Here is a 19,390-nt window from a genome sequence, read left to right as displayed (position 1 = left end):
CCTGATTTCAATGATAATTATTTGTTATACATTCTTTGATAACTGTGGTTAATTATCTTGATGGTTATACCTCACTGCATAGCCATTGACACTATCGAACCGTATTCAGTATGCAGGAGATGCAGAGGATGCGTATGCTGGTGTTCATGTGGAATGGGAGGAGCCAGATGATCTTGCGACTCTCCATTCCTGATTTTATATGTATTTAATTTATACTGTCATGTTTGTAAAGGTTAAGACATTGGTTTATGTAAGTTTTTGGGTAGTCGCTTGATATATTTGGTTTTGTATATTTAAACTCTCTTATACTCGATTTGCCTTTATTCCGATAAAATTGTTAACTTTGATAAAAGAAAAAAAAATGTATGTGAAATTTGGGTGTTTTCAAAGGTTAATGCTTAGGTATTCGGAACACAAGTAGTGTACTTGGGTTTTGGGAACCGGGGTGTTACAAACATGAAAAGGGAAATAGCCGTGTATGTGGCTAAATGCTCACCTGCCAACAAGTGAAATGAGAACACCAGAGACTGGCAAGATTACTACAACCCCTCAAAGTGCCCCTGTGGAAATGGGACTCTATATCCATGGACTTCATACTAGGATTCTCTAAGACAAGAAGAAATCACGATTCAATATGGGTAGCAGTGGATTGACTGACCAAATCCGCTCACTTCATTCCTATGAGGATCACAGCCTCGATGAACGAACTGGCAGAAACCTACATAAAACACGTAGTGCGACTCCATGGGATTCCAACCACAATCATATTAAATAGAGACTCCCGCTTCACCTCAAATCTCTGGACCAAACTGCAAGCTGCGTTAGCGGCTTCCTTGAATCATAACACTACCTTCCACCCCTAGACAGACGAAAAAATAGAAAGAGTAAATCAAATACTTGAAGACATGCTGAGGGCCTGTATCTTGGACTTCAAGGGTAGCTGGGATGACTACCTCCACCTTGTCGAATTCGCCTACAACATCAACTTTCAAGCAAGTATCGGCATGGCCCCATTTGAAGCCTTGTATGGGCGCCCTTGTTGCACCCCACACTGTTGGGCAGAAGTGGGAGAGAAGAGTACCCTTAGACCTAAAATCGTCCAAGTTACATCAGAGAAGATCGACTTAATAAGGAAACGCCTTCAAGCAGCAGAAAACAGAAAAAAAAAGCTACACAGACATACGACGGCGTAACCTCAAGTTCTTCGAAGGAGACAATGTATTTCTAAAAGTCTCCCCTATGAAAGGGATGATGCACTTTGGGAAGAAGGGCAAGCTTGCACCACAATACATTGGCCCATTTAAAATATTAAAAAGGGTGGGAGAGGTAGCTTACCGGCTTGCACTTCCCCCTCAATCGACCAATGTACACAACGTCTTCCATATCTCCATGCTGAAGAAGTACGAACCAGACACAACCCACATGATCAATTGGGAACGGATAAAATTAAGGGACAATGCCACCTATATAGAGGAGCCCGTGCAAATCCTCGATCACAAGAAACAAATTCTTCGAACAAAGGTTATCCCACTAGTAAAGGTTTCGTGGTCACATCATGACAAAGAAGAAGTGACATGGGAACGCGAGGAATAAATGAAGGACAATTACCCCCAATCTCTTCAACAAAGACTAGTACAGAAGGTAAATATAAGAATCCTCTTCAAGAGGGGTAGATGATAATAACCCCAGTTACTATAGTTAGTTACGTTGTTAACAAATGATTAGTAACAGTGAATATCCTCGCCTCCGCTGAGAATAAGAAAGTTCTCGAGTGTTACCATAAGATTTAACTTGTTATGTACAAGTGTACAGTACCGATCTAACTAACCTAACCTTACATCGATTTCCAAACGCAAATTCAACCATCGAGAATAGCCTTCATTCACAGATCAAGCCATCTGACCATTAATTCTAAAAGATAAGACTAACCATTAAGTGATTCAACGTATACACCCTCCCTTAAATGAATTGGCAAATAAACTTGTACCCATAATGAATTAAATGAGAGTTGGTTTGCAAGAAATATTTAGGAAGACGTATACCAACACATACAATCATTAGATCCCACAAAACAATTAAATCAGCAAAATCCATAGCCAAACAACAACTCATTCAGTATGGACTTCCCAAAGGACCATGATCGCCTGATATTTTCAGAAAAGCCGTATCTATACCTGACAAAGTGAATGGATGGAGTAGATCTCCCTAAACGCGTCGTTATGAACCCCACATTAACTTGTGCGCACAGTGCACATACACCAGCAGTGCACCAAACAAGAAATCAGGTCAAACCAAACCTGACAATTCTCTAAAGACGCCTCCCGCTTCCGAAAATTTAAACGGACAACATCCATTTAGGGGTCTAGTGGCCCACTTCCATGATCATCCAAGATGATCAAGATAGTTCTTCATGATCAGGGGGAAAAACAGACCAGACCCTGCTCCCTTTCAGGAAACCAAACACGATCCTCACCAAGATTCCTGCATGCCCTGTTTTCGTACGTTTCGCGGACACCGTCCATTGAGGATCGTTATGGCCCTCCAGCATAATTGTGATGGAAGATCTGAACTGTCCATCTAGTCAGGATGGAGAATTCGACCAAGCCCAGGTCTTTTCCACTCCAAATCCAAATAAGAAACAAAAAAAATGATGCCTCCGGATCTCTACGCGAATAACTGTGTTAGGCTCATCTACGTGGCCACTTCCTCATCTGCCTGGCAATCAGAGGTAAGACTGCAAGCCTCCATCTGTGGCCCATCCAAGGATGACTCAACGCCAACCAAATCTGACTTGATTTGTGAAAGAAGAGAAGGAAATTTCAGAAGGAGATCACCAGCTGTAAACAACAAAGACCTTGTTCCATAAGAAAGTCAGGAACTACGTAAGTTACGTCCACTTTCATGTTGCGTAAATGAGTTTGCATAAAGGAGCTTCGCAGAAGAGTCTGGAGACTCTTCCACCTACGAAACTATCGTCCAATGATGGGAACATGTACTACAATAAGAAAAGAAAGAGAAACAAAGAAAGAAAGAAAGAGAGAAAGAAAAGAAGAAAAGAAGAAGAAGAAGAAGAAGAAGAAGAGAGAGAGAGAGAGAGAGCTACGGTAGTAAGTGTCACGCCCCAAACTCGGAAACCAAGCTCACATAATTCCCGATCGCCTAATTTGGCACCCACAGCCTCCTTAGTGCCCCATTCTCAGCTCCCGGCACCCATATGCTAGATTCCGAACCTGGGATCCTTCAAGGAGGATTTTTAATATGATTTTTTTTTATAATGGAACATAACCACAAGCATAACCAAGTCAGAAAATAACATCACCATATATTCATTATATCAAAATTTTGAGTATAATGCGGAAAGGGAAATACAAGATGATCAAAAGAACTCTAAAATAATCTGTCACGCGCTCCTGCCTCAGCATTGCTATGATGCAATGTCACCTACATGCAACAGTCGTGCATAAGCTTACGAAAAGCTTAGAGGGTTGTGTAAGTGTGTGCACAAGGCAAGTGCTAAGTATGCAAGATCAGAGTAATGCAGAAATATGTTGAAGTCCATGAATACTATCAGTCGTACCAAGGCTATGTGATGCAAGGCATGAATGCTATCAGCCATACCAAGGCCATGCAATGCAAGGCATGAATGCTGTCGGCCATACCGAGGCCATGCGATGCGAGGCCTACGTGGCCAAATGTCATATGCGAGATGCAACACAAGCTTGCCGGTCCTCATCTGCATCCACATAACAATACAGTTCATCTCTGGAATATCACCAGGGTCTAGTACACTCTACACTGACTGCTGCCTCCCTAGCCGCACGACCTAGTTAGTGGAAGAGACCACACTATCCGCCGGACTAGTAGTCTACCAATACCTACCCAGCTCGTCGATAGCGGACCTATTTATGAGCTGGTCAAACTTAGCCTAGCTTACAGATCCTCACTCAAGTGGATAAGGCCACGCCCCCTTCCAATTGACCACGACACAGTGGGAGATATAGCTTACTGGTATTTGGCACTCGTGTGCTCATGTATCCACTCGGTCTAGACATTGGAGCATCTCCTAGTACCAAAAAGGTTCTGGGACTTTCACCCAAAGACATCCTATGTGCCCACAGTGCTAAAGCCAATATTTTTGGTATCTAATCTGTCCATCCACGATGTGCCTATGGAGGCCACGACCCTGATGTTGCTAGGGCATACAGTGATCATATCACACAAATGCGAGAAGCATGAGCTACACTGTCCAGTCATGTAGTAATCCTACATGTACCGCATGCTCATGTGGGCAACTCCTATCAGTGAGTCCCATAAATAATCTGCCCAATGACATATGCTATGATTAGTCACTCCTCATATCAAGCATACATATGATGTGTATGGGCATGAATCATGGAGTTATACTAAGCATGTTATATGGTGATGAACTATTATCATAACGAAGATGGGCCTAGACGGCCTACACATAACAAGTATGGGCCTAATAATGGGCCCTAGGGAGAGTTACAATGTGGATATTCAACCATCATTGCTCCTAAGGCATGGCCTGCCATAAACACCATTACATACATCATGATGGAATCACATATCACAATGGACCTCATATACATCAAATTCGGCCCCACACAAAGGCCTCACATACATCTCATTGGGCCTCACTCATGGTCCTTATATACATCACATTGGGCCTCAACCCATGGGCCTCATATACATCAAGTGGGCCACATCACATGGACCGCACCAATGGGCCTCATATACATCAAGTGGGCCACATTACATGGGTGTCATATACATCAAGTGGGATGCATTACATGGGCCTCATATACATCAAGTGGGCCACATCCAAGCGCCCCACCAATGGGCCTCATATACATCAAGTGGGTCGCATCAATGGGTCGCACTAATACATCAAGTGGGCTACATCAATGGGCCTCATACATTCCCAATAGGCCTCATCATGTGGGCCTGTACATTAGTGTGAAATTTCGGTAATGACCGCTTTAGTTAAAATAAGAATATGCCAATATGTCCTAGAGGGGGGTGAATAGGACTTTTAAAATTTTTTATGATGATTTAAACCTTTCAACCCTATCCTGAATAAATATGCAAGTATCAGGATTTCTTCAATGTAACTCTAATTGTTTCCAAGCCAACTAGAGGATCCAATCATAAAACTATTCAAAACATAAATAAGATAAGAGACATAGTTCATGATGAATGTGACTGTGTGTGAGGTGTGATTCTACTTTGTTCTAGATAATCATGTACACATGCAATATGAGAACAATCAGAGGAATCACACAAGCAGTAGCAGAATGGCAATCTCAAACACAATCATTTTTATAGTGGTTCGACTACGTGTCTACTCCACTTCCAGAAAATGCACTCAACCAATGAGTGTACTGGATCTCACTAATGGAGGTTTCAAATCAGGTTCACCTCAAACTAGTATAACCTACACTAGGTTGACTCTAACGTGTCTCCACGACACAAGTTTATGCCCTATATAGGAGCAAGGGTCAACACACAACACCCAGATTTTAAGCCACACAACACCCAGATTTTAAACAAGGAACCTGACAGTTTATGCTCCCATAAGCAAGGGTAAACACACAACACCCAGGTTTTAGACCACACAGGTCAAGGACCTATACAAGGACCTAAGTTTATGCTCTCCACAGAGCAAGGGTCAATACACAGCACCCCCACGCACACTCCCGTAAGAGGCCTCATATGAGGACTTGAAAGGGGTGAGAAGCACCTTTGACCCAATCCTACAAAAGGAATAATCACAAGGGTTCTCTATACTCTAATGACTTATAGATAAGTAGATGAGCCTCATTCATCATGTTGATGAAGATCTCCTCCTTTGATGACGAAGAATCTTCAGCTCCCTTGAACCGCAACACAGATGATGCTCCAATGTAAGGCGATAGGTTGGGTCAAGATTATGTTGGAATCCTACTCTATTAAATGTTTTTCTATAAAAGAAATAAAGTGATTCCAATCATCTATGCATTCAAGGTATCCCAGCTTAATGATTTGCCATTAAGATGGTAGCTGCAGGATCCTTGAATATGGAAGTTCATTCCCCAATCCACTTTATTGAATATCAATGATGAGGGTGGATTGGAGGATGAACTCCCATGGGAGAAAAAGGCTTAGGGTATATGATCAGGATTTAAATACTCAAAAGCTCTCTCTATTTTCTCTATAAACAACCAAGGGCAAGCTCTCATTAAATAGGTAAAAAGTTTCAATGGAAATAAAACAGTCAAATTTTTTGACAGAGTTCGATATCATCGAGCAGGGTTCGATATCATCGAGCGTATACTCTCGATAGCATTGAATGGCCGCTCGATGACATGAACTCAATCTGTCAAACACTTTTCAACCTTTTTACCAACTGGTTGAGGAAATCGAATACTCTTCGATGTCATCGGATTTCGAACTCCAATTTCATCGAGGAAAGCTTCAATTTATCGACATTTGAAAATAAGAGAGCAGTTACCTTTGAAACATAACAGGTATTTGATATGATCGAGCATCCCCCGATATCATCAGAATTTGAATGTTGATGATATCATGACGGTGTCGATTCATCGATATTTTTAAGAAATTTTTTAAAAAGCTTGTTGGACAGTTTGTATTCTATATCGATGACATCGACTCTGTCTCGATATGATCGATATTTGAATATCAATTTTATCGAGTGATCCTCGATACATGAAATATTTTACCTTTAATCTTGCTGGATAGTTTTGTGTCCCAATCCAATATCATCGAAGGTCTGTTAATATCATCGAGATTTGAATTTTGAGGATATTAAGGCTCTCTTTGATATCGAGAATCACATGTTTTGCCTTAACAGCATATTGGACACAACTGACCAGATGTCAATTTTATCGAGTTGTCTTGATGAACTCGAGATTCAAAATTCGATTATATCGAACAGTCCATCGATTTATCGATAATTCAGTGCAGAAATTTTAAAGTTGTTGGACATCTGAAGTCCTCAATTCGATAAGATCAAGTGAGTTTCGAGAACATCGATAACAGAGTTCGATTTCATCAAACCACGTATCGATAAATCGACAAAGGCAGAAAACTCAGAGATTTTCCTGATTTTACAAAACATTTTTCTCACCTTAAACCCTAAGATGTTCTATTCAGTTTTAAGGGTTTTATTTACTTGGTGTTTTGGGACATGGGATGTGAGGCTAAGGTTTACCTTTGACAAGTTCGGGCACACATCCAGTTGAGGCAGATGCTTGAACATTCTTCCTACGGGGCTTCTTTGTCTTGCTCACTCAACGCTCACGCTAATTGACAAACCAGGGCATTTTCACAGTGGGCCTACACATACCATTGGTGGGCCTTACATGCAACAGGTGGGCCCTGCACATCATGATGGGCCCCACCGACAGACAGTCCGAATATGCAACGAATACACCACGGTGGATCCCACCATCCCGTGCATTGGACGGTGAGGATATAACACATATCATGGTGGGCCCACCGTCCCACCTAGATGGTGGAGTTGAAACACATACACCAGATGGCCCCACACGTCCAGATGGATAGACGATGTGACTAAAACCCATGCATCTCAGTGGGGTCCACATAGATGGACGGCTGGGAGAACACATACCTTATGTGGTTCCTACATGTGGACAACACCCACCAGGTGGGATTCCATATAAAACATTAATATTTAGTGGGTCCCACCATCCAGTTTTCTGGACGGTGGATAAAACAAATACATCAGGTGGTTTCCCACAGTTGCTGGACGTTGGTCCAGCACCGTCCAAACAAATGGACGGTCTAGATATATCACTCAAATACATGGCCCACCAGAGATTTGAATCTGCCACATTAGATGGTGTGGATGAACCACACGTGCACAACAAGTGGGGCCCACAATCTGGACGGTGGTGTGCTCCACTTGATATTTGAATTTGCCTCCTTGAACGAGTTTGCTAATTGGATGGATGGTTTGGATGTAAAACATACATTAGCGGGCCCCATAGAACTATTGACATCATAGGGCCCACTGATGGATGATATAGATGAAGCACATACATCGTGTGGTGGGCCCCACAAAATTTGCTAACATAAATACAACAGCTATGTAGCTGCTATATGGTACCCAACCAGTTGACTTCCCAGGTAAGTGGGTCCCACGTGGGGCCCACCAGATATATATAGAACCATATATATAATATATATATCATTTATTATTTTATTATTTTTATTTTTTTGCAATGTCCAGGCCCTGGACGGCCTGGATGAAAATACATACTTCGAGGTGGCTCACACCATCCAGGAGGCTGGACAGTGTGGATAATTCACATGCATCACGGTGGTCCCACGTGGGTGGGCCACACGTGTTAGATATACTATTATTTTGTGTTTTCCCCTTCATTCGGGCATACTGGATCAGGTGGGCCACGCTCCATCAGAAAAAGGGAGAGAGAGAGAGAGAGAGAGAGAGAGAGAGAGAGAGAGACCCCGACACTATGGGCCCTCCCTTCCATGTATTACAACATACATCAAGTGGGTCCCATTACCTGTGGGCCCACCAATTAAAATCAACGGTGGAGATCCCTTCTCCACCAAAATACAAGGTCTAGATGACCCTTTACACACTAGGAAAAAGAAACATTATAATGGGGTTCATGGAGAATGGCCCTATCATGGAATGAACATATGAGTCATGCTTTCATGACACTGTGAACTTCCTCGTAATTGTTTAGTTTATTAACACCAACTATTCATCCTTGGGGAATAGTGGTTAAAGCATGATGTTACTCGTTCATGACCTTTTAGAATTTATGTGAAGGTTTTTCCTTTAAGTTGACATTACTTGAAGCTTTTACATGCTCTCGTGAATTCCTTCATGAAATTATTTAATTTATCATCAATAATTATCTACCCTTTTAGGAATTATGATATGATGTTGATTACAAGTGATCCTTATGAATTTATGTGGTGCGATGGATATAGGCATTGCCCTTGCCTTTATCAATTAGTTGAGTTAGCCCTTGCTACTCTTCTCTTTATTGAGTTAGCCATTGGTACTCTCCTTTTATTGAGTTGACCATTATCACTCTCCTCTTTGTGAGTTAGCCATTACTACTCTCTTCCTTACTTTACTAGCCTTGTGTTATTTACCTTTGAGGCTTAGGTAGGTGTCTTGATATTCTAGAACCCTCTTGATTTAGTCTATATTTTCTATCAATGCAAGTGATGTGTTAAGGGTATCACAACTAGTGATTTAAATATTTATCATGGACATAATGTGTTACTGGTAGTGGCCCTCTTAGTCGGCACGTAATTCCTTAGGTTGGTTGGCATGGTGCACAATTGATGTAAGTAAATCGTCATGCATGTTACATCATTTTTTCAGGATTGGATGTCGCAAATAGTCGCTCCATGAACACATCGTGTTACGTAAATTCTCCAACCGCTTTGTTGTGTCACTTTAAGATATTCACATAAATTCACGTTAATGTTGGCCATGTAGGCGAATATCTATAGTTCTAGGATGCGGGCCGAATCAGGTTTTCTATGAATCGTATTCCACATTGTAATGATTATTACATATGATGAGCCGCACCCACTTTGCTAGGCATACATCTAATGTAGGTTGTTTGCACATACTGATACTTCTCATAGTAGTGGAGTACGTGGCATATTAGAACTCTTACATTACTTTTATGAATCTCTTGAATCGTTGTTATTCTTAAAGGATAACCATCACTATGAGTAGGGCGTTGACCTTCTGTTCAGATAATAAAGATAACGTATAAGTTGAGGATCAAGAAGACCAGTCCCCAATAGAAGACTTTACTGAATAAAATAGGAAAATTAGTTTATGATTCAATTCTTTATATTTCCACTGTGCAATTCAGATATTGTAATAAGCTCCCATTATGAGAGCATTTGACAATTTATTTAATTTTAGAGTAAGAAATACAATTAATTTTATTCTTGTGAATTATTACCATTACAAGTGTAACTGGATGTGATATAGATGAGAGAAATCTCAAGGCTAGCCCTCGAGACATCCACATCCCACATTATTAACACCGAATTCCCTCGAGCACGAGTACAAAATTTGGCCATGGAAATTCGGGATGTTACAGTACGAACATAACCTACGCAACAAAATAGTGGTAGTTTGGTTGGTAATCTTATCCCTTTCCCAACGATACCACCAGTGCAGCATAATACACAACATATTCCTCCCCCAGAGGTTAGGAACGTGCCACCTCTTGCAGAGGTCAGGTGACTTGAACATGAGGCTAGGAATTATGATAATATAAATCAAGGACCACCAATGGGATTTTACCCTCTATAAGGTCCTAGGTTTCAAGAGAATTTTAATAAATTTGGTCCAAATCATCCACTGGCTATGGAACCTCCATAGATCAATCACAACCAGATATTGTAACTCGTGCAAGAAGTTGCAGGCCAGGTGTTGGGCCGCAATGATATTCCTACGTACCATAAACCATACCCAGTGTGGGTGGATCGACAATACCCATTGTTGAGAAATTATCGATCAGATTTCGCCTTATTCTCGAACACGGTTAATCATCTATCGAACATGTTGGCCGATTCACTATGCGATGTGGCAAATTAGCTAATAATGATTATTATAAATTACAATTATTCGGTCACTCATTAACCGTCGTGGCCTTCGCATGGTATTCCAATTTGTTGCCAGATTCAATACATAGCTGGCAAGAATTGGAAGAAAGGTTTCATGCTCATTTTTTTTTTCCCAAAAATAGGGATATAACTATGACTGACCTCACACAATTCCAGCAGTTACCTGGCGAATCTTGTGAAAGCTATATTATGTGATTTAAGTGGGAAAAGAGCCACTGTAAGGTGGTCATGACCGAAGCTAAATTTGTGCAACTCGCATAAGATGGTTTGGAATAAAATCTCCATAAAAAGTTCGTAAGCATGGAGTTTGACGATTTATACGACCTCACCAAGAAGGTCTCTCGTTATAAAGAGTTGCTTCAAGAGGGGGCTAGGCAAGAAAATTCGTTAATCGGAACGTATTATAACAATCCTAATTATGAAATTGCGATGTTCAAAGTAGTGGCTAAGAAACCATTAGTCTACTTGGTGTTAGTCAAAGTAGAGATGGCCACCCCAACAACCCAGAAGACCCAAAAAGTATATACCTTTTATATTACTCAGGCTGAGGAAATTTTTGACTTCATGTTAGAGACGAATTTTTGCAAAGTTCCTATTAATCAACAGATATCTTTGACCGAGAAACTAAAGAAGGTTGACTATTATAAATGGCACGGATCTATTTCCCATTCTACTAACACATGCGTTATTTTCAGGAATCTCATTCAAGAATAACCACAGATTATTGAAATTTCTGAAAAAGGAAAAAGAAGCCATGTTGATTGATATTGATCCATTCCCAACTAGCATGGAGATAAACATGGTTACTGTCGACTTAAGGGATCGACCACGACCAAAAATTGAACTTGGTTCAGGAGGTCTACATAGAACGAACGGTCAATACTCTCCCAGATAGCGGTGGGCATCCCAAATATCAGGACATATGTTGACAAAGGAATCATCAGTTATGTGATCGATGCACCCGAGAGATCCTTTGGCAACCTAAAGACCATCTCGGACCAAAAAAAATTACAATTCCACCAATAGTCAAGATCGTCAGCGGCCAAGGCAAACAACATTTGATCGTCAATCGCATTGGGGGACACCCTCAACTAGTTAAACCTCCTGTTACAAGAGAAGGGGTATGGAAATGACTTGCGCATTCAAAGTTCCTGGTGATACCGGAGAATCTGACCAGAACTCAAAAATGCCATTGGCAGAGAAATAGGGTCGCAATGAGACGAGAGAGAAAGGAGGACGAAGCTCTTCCTCGGCCGGAACCCAAGTTACCACATCTGTTCTGAAAAGTTCCATCACCAGAGGAACATGTGGCAGTAAACACAATCAAAGTTATTGCTTTGACTACTGATTAGAAGAGCAAAGCAATTCTCAAGAGCACCGAGATGTCAATCAATTTTAAAGAAGACGACAGTACTGGCAACTTGTCAGATTATTTTAGTGAGGACGGCCTCCCTGTAGAAGAGTGGCTACCTGGTGAATTCACACCTATTGTGGATAGGCTAAGAGATGTAATGGCCTAATCGCCAATTGACCCCACAGTGAACAGAGCCCCTAATCAAACTAATGGGATTGAGTCTGATACACTAGGGGCAATGTTTCGGTAATAGTATTGTGTTTGGTTCATTCCTACCGACGATATTTCATTACAATATGGTACTCACTTTATTGTCCAATTTTCGAGCAAGAGCTACTCAACCAAACACAATGCCTGGAGATGTAGAAGAACATGCTTCTCTAGTTGCTATTCAGCATGCTTCTTTCCCTTATGATGAAGGGAAACAAGATAAGGAATTACATGCCGACACGGTCACTGTAGCGACTGATGGTACTACCGATAAAGTGATTATCGATAGACCCACTACTAACATGACATAACACCTTAAGCCGTTGTATATTTTAGCCCATTTAGATGGATGTCGTTTACTAGAATCCTTGTGGACAATGGGATTGTAGTAAATTTACTACTAAAGAGAATGATGGCCAAGCTAGGGAAAACCACAACTGATTTGATCTTGTCTGAAGTAACTATTAGCAATTTTTCTGCCCACGTTACCAATACGCATGGTGTTTTACCGATCGACCTTACGATAGGCACTAAGTTTGTTTTAGCACCGTCTTTGTAGTTGACACTTCGTCAAGCTACAATGCCCTATTGGGGAGAGATTGGATTCATTCTTTTGTACGCATCCCTTCTTCTCTCCACCAGTTCATCATCTTTTGGAATCAGAACAGGGTCAAACTCGTTTTGGCCAATAACAAGCCCTTTTTAGCTGCATCAAATGCTAACAAAGCCTATTATTATGGTGAGGAAATAAGGATCATCAAGTTCACCAAAAGGAATAAGTATGGATGACCGACCAATATTTATGTGAAAAAGAACCTAGATAGCATAATCCAAGCTATGCCGATCCAGGAAAACGAAACCCAGCTGAAGGGCTTAGCCCTTTATCGGTCAGATGCAAGTTGCATTATTGAAAAAATATCATGATCGTGACTGCTGAAGGTGCAGTGTGCCTAGCTGATTTTATGGCCAGGATAAAGAGGCTCGAATAAAGCCTAAAAGGAAGTGGTGAAGGTGTTTTTGTGAACATGGCCAAGTTAGATGAATTGGCCGAAGAAGACAGTTTTGAAATAGAAGATTTACTAGAGGAAGTGGAGGAACGTCGACCGCAGGTCCAAGATCCGCTACATGGAGTAAATCTAGGGATGAATCAGGATCCGAGGCCCGTGTTCATAAGGAACCTTTTACGACCACCCGAGCGGGATAAAATAATAAAGTTATTGCAAGAATTCGCGGACTATTTCACATGGGATTATTAGGACATGCCAGGACTGGACATATATTTGGTTGAGCACAGGTTACCGACCAAAGAAGGATATCAGGCGCATAAACAGACTCCAAGAAGGATGACAGTTGAGGCTACTCTTAAAGTCAAAAAAGAGATCGAACGAATTTTGAAAGTCGGGTTTATCCGACTGAACAAATACGTGGAATGGATGTTAAATGTAGTCCCAGTAATGAAGAAACTGGTAAGATAAGAGTGTGTGTAGATTTTAACCACTTCGAAAGATGAGATCCTATGCCTATGGTCGACTAGATAATCGATCAAGCTGTTGGGCATGAGATTGTGTCATTTTTGGACGGGCATTCAGGGTATAATCAGATATATATAGCTTGAATGACATACCAAAAACCACGTTTAGGTGTCCAGGATCCTTGGGGACTTATTGCTGATTGGTAATGTCCTTCGGCCTAAAAATGTTGGGGTGACATACCAAAGAGCAATGAATGATATCTTTCTTGATATGATTGACCGATTTATGGAGGTCTATATTGACGACATGGTGGTCAAGTCGACTGATGCGGAAGAGCATTTAGCTGATTTACGTAAGTCTTTCAAGCGGATGCGGGTCTGTAAATTAAAAATGAACCAAATGAAATGTGTTTTTGGGGTGTCAGCCAGTAATTTCCTATGATTCCTTGTACATTAGAGAGGAATTGAAATCAATCAAAATAAAGCTCAGGCCATGATCGATGCAAAGTCGAGTTACACAGGTTTTTAGGCCACCTTAATTTCTTACAGCGGTTCATATCTAATTATGCATGTAAGACTAACATCTTTTCTCCATTGTTGAAACTAAAACAGGGGGCCCAATTTCTATGGGGAGCAGAACATTAGCTAGCTTTCGACCGAATCAAGGAGTATTTGATGAAGCCACCTATGCTGATGCCTCCTATTAAAGGTTGACTACTTAAGTTGGCCTCTGCAGGATCCATCAGAGCCCTCCTAGCACAAGATGATGATTCGCGAAAAAATAGATCAATCTACTATGTAAGCTGAGTATTACTTGATGCAGAAACTCGGTATTCGACTGTAGAAAAATTGTGTTTGTCTTTATTCTTCGCATATACTAAGTAAAGGTATTATTTGTTAGCCGAAAGAGTTAATGTAATTTAATTACTGATCTAATGAAATACATGTTAAATCGGCATATTCTAAGTAGCCAAATTGGTAAATGGGTATTGGCATTATCCGAATTTGTTTTACATTATGAACCACAGAAAGTGGTGAAGGGTATGGCCATAATGGAATTTTTGGCCAACCACCCGTTAGACCTAGAAGAACATATTCCCCTTGGTAATATGGATTTGTATGTTGTGCAAATCACGCCTTGGAAATTAATTTTTGATGGGTCAAGGACCCACGAGACATCTGGGGCAGTATAGTGTTAGTTGCCCCTAATGAAAATCAGTAAGAATTAGTGTTTCAATTGGAATTTGAGTGCACTAACAATTAGGCTAAATACGAGGCTATGATAATCAGCCTGGAAATATTGTTAGAATTACAAGTGAATAACATGATGATCATCGGGGATTCTCAACCGGTGATAAATCAGATGGCTAGTTTGTTTAAGTGCACTAACCCATCCTTACTACCATATTACACGATGGCCATCCAATTATTAGAACGATTCAATGACGTCCAACTGATGCATGTTACTTGAAATTACAATGTAGATGCCAATGAAATTGTGCAACTGCAGCAGGGCTGAAAATATGGAAGAAATCAGCTGGATGGTCAATCGTAGTTCAGAAGAGATCGCTGCCTTTTATCTTTCAAAGGGGAAGTATAGCGAAAGTCTGTTTAATCGATGTGGAGGAAAATGATTGGAGAAACCCTCTTATGGGTTATTTGCAAAGCCCTCGAACTAAGGGTAACAGAAGTACGAGAAGGTTGGCCATAAATTATGTCATGATTAATGATGAATTATATCGTAAAGGGGTCGACGGGGTTCTACTTCGTTGTTTGTCGAAAAATGAAGCAATGGCTGTCATGGAAGGTGTCCATGAAGATGTTTGTGGAGCTCACCAAGCAGGAAGGAAGATGCGACTTATGCTTAAGTGTTAAGGATATTATTTGTTGGAAATGATGGCTGATTGTGTTCGATATGCAAAAAGGTTGTGAGGCTTGCCAAAGGAATAGGCCAGTTCAACATGTACCCATGGCCAAATTGCATCTTATCATAAAGCCTCAGCCATTTCGAGGATGGGCGATCAACTTGGTTGGGCAAATCCATCCACCTTTAACTAAGTTGGACACATTTATTATTGTAGCGACCAACTACTTTACAAAATGGGTCGAGACAAAACCTATGCATGAGGTTGGTCAAGAAGATATTATTAGTTTTATAGAAACCAATATCATTCATCACTTTTGTATTCTAGAGTCCATTACTATGGACCAAGGTGCGGCATTTACGGCCAAGGAAACCCGGGCTATGGCCAATCGATATGAGATAAAGATTCTTCACTCAACCCTATATTATGCTCAGGCTAATGGTCAGGTTGAAGCCAATAACAAAGCGATAAAAAATATCTTGAGGAAAATGATATGAGGAAACCCATGAGAATGACACCTTAAGCTATTTGAAGCTCTACGGGCCTGCAGGGCGTCACCTTGCACTAGTACATGGATTGGTCCATTCATGCTAACTTACAGGCATGAAGCAGTCTTGCCTCTGAAAATCATGGTACCCTTAATGCAAGTTGCCCATCAATCTTAGTTGAGTCCACCTAAATTTACGAAAGGAATGTTGGCCAAGCTTGAAGGGCTCGATAAGACTTACATCAAGGCGTTAAATTCTATTGTGGCCAATAAAGTGATCGTAGCTCGAGCATACAATGAGAGAGTTAAAGGAAAAGCCTTTAAGGATGGGGACACAGTTTGGAAAATGGTCCTTCCTATTGGTCAAAAGGACCGATCATTGGGAAAGTGGTCTCATATGTGGGACGGACCATATATTATCGAGCAAGTTCAAAAGGCAAGAGCTTATCTCTTAGATATCTAAATGGTAATGTTGCTCCATCACCTATAAACGACCGATTTTTAAAGTAGTACTTCCCTCCATTATGGGAGGCTGTTAGAAATCGGGCCAAATCAGTTTAGTAAAGAAGGTACAATTGCAGTTAAATAAAAACCTTAATGGGGCCTATTTAATCTACTTAAAATAAAGGCCTAAAGGCCATAAGTTTTCCCCACAGAAGGGGTAGGAGGAATTATAAAATAAAAAAGAAGAAGAAGAAAAGGTCGAATGATGGGGGTCACCCCATAGCCCACTTAGTGTGAGCGAAGGCTTGAGCAGCAGCAACCTTTACTTCATTCACCCAATTTTTTCTCTCGCTCCTGGACGCTTCCCGACTCACCAATGTTTCCGTAACATGTTTGATGTAGTTCAGACGATAGTCGATGTCAGCCATCTCTAAGTCAGCTGAGCGCTTCTTACCTTCGAAAACTTCAACGCACCCTTCGTAGAAAGATATATGGGCCTCTATAAATGCTATCAACTCTATATTCTCTAGCCGATCGCGGTGAGGAAAGATTCCGCTAGTATCGACCAGGTCATTGAGAAGCCAGGCAAGTGAGCATTTCAAACTCAACTTCTTTTGGTTGAACTCGTCTTTACGAGTCCAATGCAGTTGGTCCTTCTAAGCTTCATGGTGGTAACTCGGAAAATCACAACATTCTCTGTTGAGAGTCGATAGTCATCTTAGGGTGGTCATGCAGCGTTCAAATTCAGCTTTTTCTTCAACAAACACATGTCTGAGGCACTAGAGTTCTAAGAAGATATTCAAAATCTCCTGAGAAGGCCACTCCTACTTAGGGACCTTGTTAATGTCCCGGAGAAAAGAGAACCTTTCATATGTCAAGGAGGAGCGTAAGAAAGTCTCTATACCTTAGTCGACAACTTCATCCAAGAGCTTAAAATGATCCATTGAAGATATAGTCCCTCTTGTAAAAGGGTTGATTAAGGTTAGTCCATTTAACTCTTAAGTCTTCCTTTTATAGATTGAGTTTAAAAGCGACAATTAATGCGCACGATTAACTAAGTGACGATTAGGTTCTCAATAATAAAGGAGTTTATCCCAGAGTAGTGGAGGATAGTTGAATAGGCGTATCCTTATTTGGAAATAATGGCTCAAGTGCTGAAACGCTTTAAGTGTTGCGCCCATGACTCAAAATGCCAAATGTGAGTAGCGCAAAGTCGGTGGCAATGTGCAATTAAGATAAATGGTTTTAACTTAGGAAACATGATTTCCTTAAGGGTTGGCATCCAATCTAAACAAGCAGAGCCACAGGCCTTCGATTAAAATAGATACATCTATCATAACAACGACCGATCATTCTATTAATCAGGCCAAGTTGTGAGAGGACTAGGTGTGATAATTTCATCCTCATGGCTATAAGGCACGCGTGCACGCACACACACACACGTAAGGATGAAAAGGTTTCAACTGGTCAAGATCATATCATTTCATTACTTTGTTGGTTTTAAACTGCATGATTACATAAGATTGAAAGACCTCCCTGATAGTAAGGATGGTATCGATGTCCAACCCGATTCATTACTCTATTGGTTTTAAACCACACGATTACATAAGATCAGATGACCTCCCTGATAGTAAGGATGACATTGAGCCCCAGGCTGATTCATTACAAGGGAAACTGAGATAAGAAAAAGAAATAAGGAAAATAACGAATTATAAGAGGATGCAAAAACAATGTCGCATATATATATATATATATATATATATATATATATATATATATATTAGAAGCATCATTAATTAGGGAGCACACCTCTTCATAGCAGAACTGCTCTTTTTTGAGACATGTGTCTATTTAGGTTTCATCCACCATTTCAAATCAGTATAATTGATAATGGCAATAGTGGTCGAAGATATTAGGCAATATGTGTGTCTTTAATGCAATAAAATAAAATAAAATCAAATGTTGTAGCCTCTTTCTTTGAAAGGACAATGACGTGGGGGGCAATGTTTATACCATATCCGACCGGGTCCTGTTTTCAGTTATTTGGGGTCAGATTCGTGTGAATTACATGTGCATGTGCTTAACGGTCACAAGGTTGTTTTAAGTATATATGCCTGAATTTCAAAAGAAGGCCATTAGACATCGAGTGCATTATAAGTAATTGGTGAAGGTGCGACCGAGTTCGAGCAACTAAGTAAATAGTTAGCCAATTGTTAAGTTCGTATGAATGCTTACAGATGTCAAGAATTTAGAGAATACAAAATCGTGGGACGAATCTAGAATAAAGAGAGGGACGAAGCACTTACAATAATCGTCAAATCGTGGGAAGCATCTGGAATGGAAAAGAATCAGTATAAACGGAAGGTTAAACAAGTTTAGGAAGTCATCTCACACCAACCCAAATAAACCTACAAATCAATTATCTTCAATTATTTTTCAGTTATCCTGTCAAATTTACATTCCTTAGTGTAATCGCTTCTTTTATCAAGTAAATTCTATCCCTTAGCGTAATTATTTACTTTCCTCTTTTTACTACTTGCTTTCTTTAACTTAATTCATAGTGTAAATGCAACAGTCGATAATTGTAGCTGTAATCAAGGCACTTCCTAGCGGTTGATAGCAGTTGATCTTAATTTCCCTTTCTTGTTCTACTTTTCCTGCATTAAGAAAGTCTTTCGTACGGAAGGCAAAAAGAAACCCATCATCAGAGGAAGAACCCTACCCTCTAACTATTGCTTGATCCATTTACACTTTGAGTAAGCGGATGAATAGGCGACTGATATCCTCAGATCTCGGTCATATCCAGTGTTTACCTACTTCACTCTCAGGGTCATTGTTGTTCTATTTGAATTGGAACCGTAATCCCAATTCTGGCGCTCCCA

This window comes from Magnolia sinica, chromosome 4 (assembly GCF_029962835.1).
Source record: "Magnolia sinica isolate HGM2019 chromosome 4, MsV1, whole genome shotgun sequence".
NCBI lineage: Eukaryota > Viridiplantae > Streptophyta > Magnoliopsida > Magnoliales > Magnoliaceae > Magnolia > Magnolia sinica.
The sequence above is the reverse complement of the archived record's forward strand: the minus strand, read 5'-3'. Positions refer to the sequence as shown.